Source organism: Siphateles boraxobius, unplaced genomic scaffold (assembly GCF_051911475.1).
Source record: "Siphateles boraxobius isolate OS27281-9 unplaced genomic scaffold, OSU_SipBor_1 2, whole genome shotgun sequence".
Classification (NCBI taxonomy): Eukaryota; Metazoa; Chordata; class Actinopteri; order Cypriniformes; family Leuciscidae; genus Siphateles; species Siphateles boraxobius.
This window is the reverse complement of record NW_027508810.1, coordinates 6,574,509-6,579,763: the sequence shown is the minus strand read 5'-3', so window position 1 is coordinate 6,579,763 and position 5,255 is coordinate 6,574,509. Positions and strand designations below refer to the sequence as shown.

At 38.8% G+C, this 5,255-nt stretch overlaps 1 long non-coding RNA gene across 1 annotated transcript; it reads left to right on the top strand.

Annotated features, from left to right (window-relative positions):
- The first annotated feature begins 3,546 nt into the window (after positions 1-3,546).
- On the top strand, positions 3,547-3,956 carry LOC143744197 (uncharacterized). Its single transcript, XR_013205797.1, has 3 exons — positions 3,547-3,577; positions 3,661-3,754; positions 3,914-3,956. It is a non-coding gene; the product is annotated as an uncharacterized LOC143744197 (long non-coding RNA).
- Positions 3,957-5,255: the final 1,299 nt, after the last annotated feature.

The following is a 5,255-nucleotide window of genomic DNA, read 5'->3' as shown; positions in this document are numbered from 1 at the left end:
TGTGTTTGTGCATTTTGTTTCGCAGTTACCATCGTCTACTATTCTTCTCTTCTCGATGCTTCTTCTTGTTTTTAAATGTTAACGTTAATGAGAATGTGTCCAATTTGGGCATGGGCGTGGTGGCTTCTGACGTCACAGTTGGATGTGGCCGGTTGGATGTCCACCGCAGGATGCAGCGAGAGGCTACTCATAGAGTGGGAGCAAAATTATAGAGTAACTGTGACTCCTCCCCAAAATCTTTTCCTCCCAAAGTTTCGTTTATCAGCCATTACTGTTCTGCACGGCCATCGCGATCGCGGTCTGCATTTGGGTTTGGAAGAGATCGTTGTGCTTCTGCTGGATTTAAAAGTAAGTAGAATTCCAAAGTTTTAGTACTCATTTTCATAAAAATCGCCTCTGTTTTGAGCTCAGATCATTTTGCAGCGTTTTTTGAACATTACAGAAATAGCTTTCTCATGTTAACCCTTTAGGCGCCAGAGGTTTTTTCCTAAAACGTCCAATTTTGACATCTTAATTTCAAAAGTCTATATATTAAAAGTGATAAAAGATAGAGACTTTCTGTAAATTAGAGAAATATTAAGGATGAACCAAAGTTTATGTAGGGATTAAATTTTCCCATCTAATTTGCATATTATGACGTCATATGGTGGCGTCAATCTTGGATTATAGAATTTTCATGAAAAGTCACGTTTAAATGATAAAATGCAGCACTTCTTTCCCCCCAAAATGTCCATCACCTTCTGTATGCTATATTGCACAATACTGAATGCTCAGGTATATAGTAAGTAGTAAACAAACTGTAAATCATTACTAATAAATGGTAGAAACAAACCGAATGCATGTAGTGGTTGGCCTTTTGTTGTAGAGATTTTCCATTTACTAAATACAGTAGGCACTCAGATTCCATGTATGGGGCACATATATATTATTCATATGACATACAAACACAAGTAGACAAGACCTGTTTAGTTCAAACGCTCACTCGCCACGGCAAGGCACAGATCATGAGTGAGATGATACGAGCAGCGCGGCCAGATCTGCCTCGCGCGCGCCGAGTGTGCACAGCTCGGACTACTGTCATTGTCATTGCGACTCCTCACCCTGCCTCCACGTTGCCTCCTAACTATCCTATGAATACTTCGACCTCGTCTAACATACCAAGTGGTATTAGACAAAGTCTCCACCACAATACTGTCGCCACGATTGCGGAGAGGCTCTGATAACATGGCTCACTCGCACACTAGCTCCGCTTTTGATCGCACTGATTCAATGCGCTCTAACTCGAACATTTTGTATAGAAACATTACGTTTTTTTGAGTCAGGGGTGAAGCATGACATGTCTGCCATCCAGTGGAGGGGAGGTCGAACGAAATTTGACACCCAATTTGAAAAAATCGGCCGTTTTATTCAGTGCGCGATCTTGTCGAGTAAACTCGACCGTGGCGCCTAGAGGGTTAACTTGATGTGAAGTTTTACGTGACCGTTAGTGCTCGACAATAAAATCACCAACGTTAATCACTTGCTAAATGCTGTGGTACACCAAAATGTTTAGCCTACCTTAGTTTACTGGGAAGGCGAACACATAGCCTAACCTTAACTTAGAGTTTTAGGATCACATTTTAAACTGGGCTCAAGATAGAACTAAGTTGGGATACATTATCTTATTTTTGTAATCACCACAAAAGCAAACAACGTTAGATAACATAAGTTATAGCTTACATAAACTTTAATTGACACTAGTGAAACTAGCTAGCTGCATATTGATGTGTGTCCAGTAGCCTGAGTTATACGTTAACGTTAGATATTGTGACGAGCGGCTCGAGTTGTGCGCCACATGTACTTGACTCTGTAAAGAGTTAAGTTAACGTTAGCCTTAATAGGATTGATGGAGGCCATTTATAAGTTATAGCTTACATAAACTTTAATTGACACTAGTAAAACTAGCTAGCTGCATATTGATGTGTGTCCAGTAGCCTAAGTTATATTAACGTTAAATATTGTGACGAGCGGCTCGAGTTGTGCGCCACATGTACTTGACTCTGTAAAGAGTTAAGTTAACGTTAGCCTTAATAGGAATGATGAAGGCCATTTTGAGTGTTAACAATGGGTTAATTATATTTCTCAATAATGAATAAATAGACATGAACAAATGATTAAAGCATTGTTAACATTCTAGTAACAAATATTAACTAACAAAATTCTGATTAATGAATTAGTGAGTAATAGCGCTCAGAATGTGGTAGTTGACTATTAGCTAATCAGTAACTTTTTTTTTCATACCTCCCATAGGACTACTAATAATAACTACTACTGTATGCAGGTTCATAATTAACGTGAATAATGCATAATGTATAAAATATTGTAATGTTGGTAACCCAATGATAATGACTCAAGTATTACCAAATAATTCATAGTGAACTACTTATTATTTGGAACAGTATTCTAAAGTTGAAAGCATGATAACTCCCTAGTAATGAATGACTGAAGTCATTGTAAGCTTTTGACATATAGCCTAATCAGGGCTTCATCTGACTGTGACTGTTAACGCCATATGTATAACTCTGTCTTTTTGGTCCCTACAGAATGCAAACCAACAACGTTGTCAGAGTGAAGTTCAAAGATACCAAGAAATATATTTTTTCTCCAACATCTTTTACATTTCAGACGTTTTTGGAATGTGGTGAGAGATAACAAACTTTAACATTGTTAATATTATTAATACTTTTCCCTCTAATTTTTTTTTTAATAGTAATATAATAAGTGTATGATTGTATCTTATGGGGTATAAAAATAACTGTTTTAGTTCCTTTGGCATTGCTGGCCTTTGTCAATTTACCAATGGTTTGTCTTCCTTCAGTTGCCAAGAAATTTGATCTTCCTACCATGGATGTAAAAGTCTTTGATGACTCAAAGACAGAGATTGATGAGGAAGCATTCGAATATCTGCTGACACGACCAGACATTGGTGTCCTAGAAATTTTCATCCCAGACACAGCAACCCTTGATGGTAAATTGCTTGACATGCTTATCAAGTTTTGTTTATTCTTAGTGATATTCACCAATTTGCATAGGCTAATATGTCTATTCGAATAATTATCAATTGCTGTTATAGCATGCAATCAAAGTAGTATGAACGTCTTCAGACCATTGATATGGTTTATATTGCAGATTCTTTAAGCTTAAGCTCATATTTAGGAGATACTGAGAGGCACGTCAGAGTCTGATGATACAGCAATGTTGATCAGAAGTCCTCCTGAAAAAAATCAAGCTGAGGAACGTTGCCTTGCCCAATTAAGGATCACAAATCTTGCCTCTGAATTATATCTACTGTATATATAATTATTTAAATAGTAAAGATATTTGGAACTATATACACACACTTGTCAGTTGTTAATAATGTTTCTCATCTCTGCTCAATATTACATCATTCCCCCCTCCAGATGATTGAAGATATCCTAAAGAGCAGCCCTGGAGGCGAGAAGGTCATAAACGAATACACGCGCACTAAAAGTCTGTCAGATGGCAGAATACGTGACTTGCTGAAAATATTGGTTGCCCAGTTGACAAATGAACATGGGTAGGTTGTTCATACATTCATTTGTAAATTGATGTTTGTGATGTTAACGGTTGTAATTAGTTTGTGTGTGTGTGTGTGAATAGAACAAGCCCTTCCCGACGTTTGAAGGAAGAATATGCAAAGGGAATCATCTCCCTATTCCCATACTTGGCTGACCCCAGGAGCAAGCTTGGTTATGTAAGTAGCTGTTGCCTCTCAATCTTTTTGATTTATTTTGAGTATGATATACTCTGTATATTGCAGAGTAAAGGTTATCTACATTATTATTCATATGGTATTTATTTCCTTAATTGTGTAATGTATAACTACTAGGTCTGTGTAGTGTTCTGGTCATAGGAGCATTATTACAATGCAGAAGATGGAAGTGGATATCTGGCATGGACCCTGCAGAAAGAAGCATCAGAGTGACGGATGAAACGCCAACGGCAACCACAAACAGGTGCGAGATTTGATGTTTAGTCTGCTTTTATTAGCTTGGATGGAAGGCTTAATAAACTTTTGTAACTTTTTTTATTGAACATACAAGTTGGTTATTTTACTCTTCTGTCTTTGAAGTATTATTTTGTTCCAGATTAGTTTTCAGAATTCCAGAATTTGTTCCAGTCATTAAGTCATAATGTAAATAAGGTCGAGTGTTACATAGTATCTCTTCAAAATATAATTGCTGTTCTTTTTAAATGCAAATATGTTTTGTATAATCATCCATGTTGGGCAAATTTAAAAGTCTGTGATACTCTCACTCTCACTCCGGGATTATCCCACTCTGGGATACTGTATATGCATGTTTTCTTTGTTTTTTCCTGTCATCTAGTTCTGGGGCCTGTTTCAATAAGGAGGTTCAACCAACTCTGAGTTAAAACTTGAACTCTGAGTTAGGGCTGGATGATTAATCGAAAAATAATCGAAACCGAAATTCAGAGCCTATAACCGACGTAATTTTACCATGTCGGTTATTTCGTTTTTTTAATCCTCTTAATATATTTCCGCCCGCTGTGTGTTAATGTACTTTCCCCTTAAAACATATTACCGCGTGTGTAGTCACGTAACTCCGCCCCGTCCAGTCTGCGACATTGAAGCAACATGAGCCCCTTTCACACAGCGCTTTGATCCCGGGAAATTGCCAGAACAAACACCTTCTGTGTGAACGCAAAAACGATCCGGGATTGATGCCAGGTTGGGCACATATTTAACATTGCCGTGTTCAGTCCCGGAACGCGCGCTGTGTGAACAAAAGCCGTAATCAATGCCGTGTAATGATGGCGCTGAGCCGGGATCGTTCGCCAGCGTGAAACGGCTCGTAATGCGCTAGTTTATGATTGAATCAGAGAAAAAAAAATGCACAAGCGTGGTTTCTCGAGAGAGAAATCGCAGCTCACAAGCAAACTATAGACGCCGCTGGGACATGTCACGTGTCTTTGCGGATTGTGTGTGTCTGTGTGAACTAGGGCTGCAACAACTAATCGATAAAATCGATTATAATCGATTATGAAAATCGTTGTCAACGAATGTCATTATCGATTAGTTGGTCTGCTTACGTCAACGGGGAGCGTTTACTGGTACGCACACACACGCAAGGTCTCTCTCCCTCAGGCGCTCTGCCGAGTGCGCGCGCTACACGGTTTGGAGCAGTCTCTTCTGTCTCGCATACGCGCTCTTGCTTGCGCTCTCTAGATTTCGG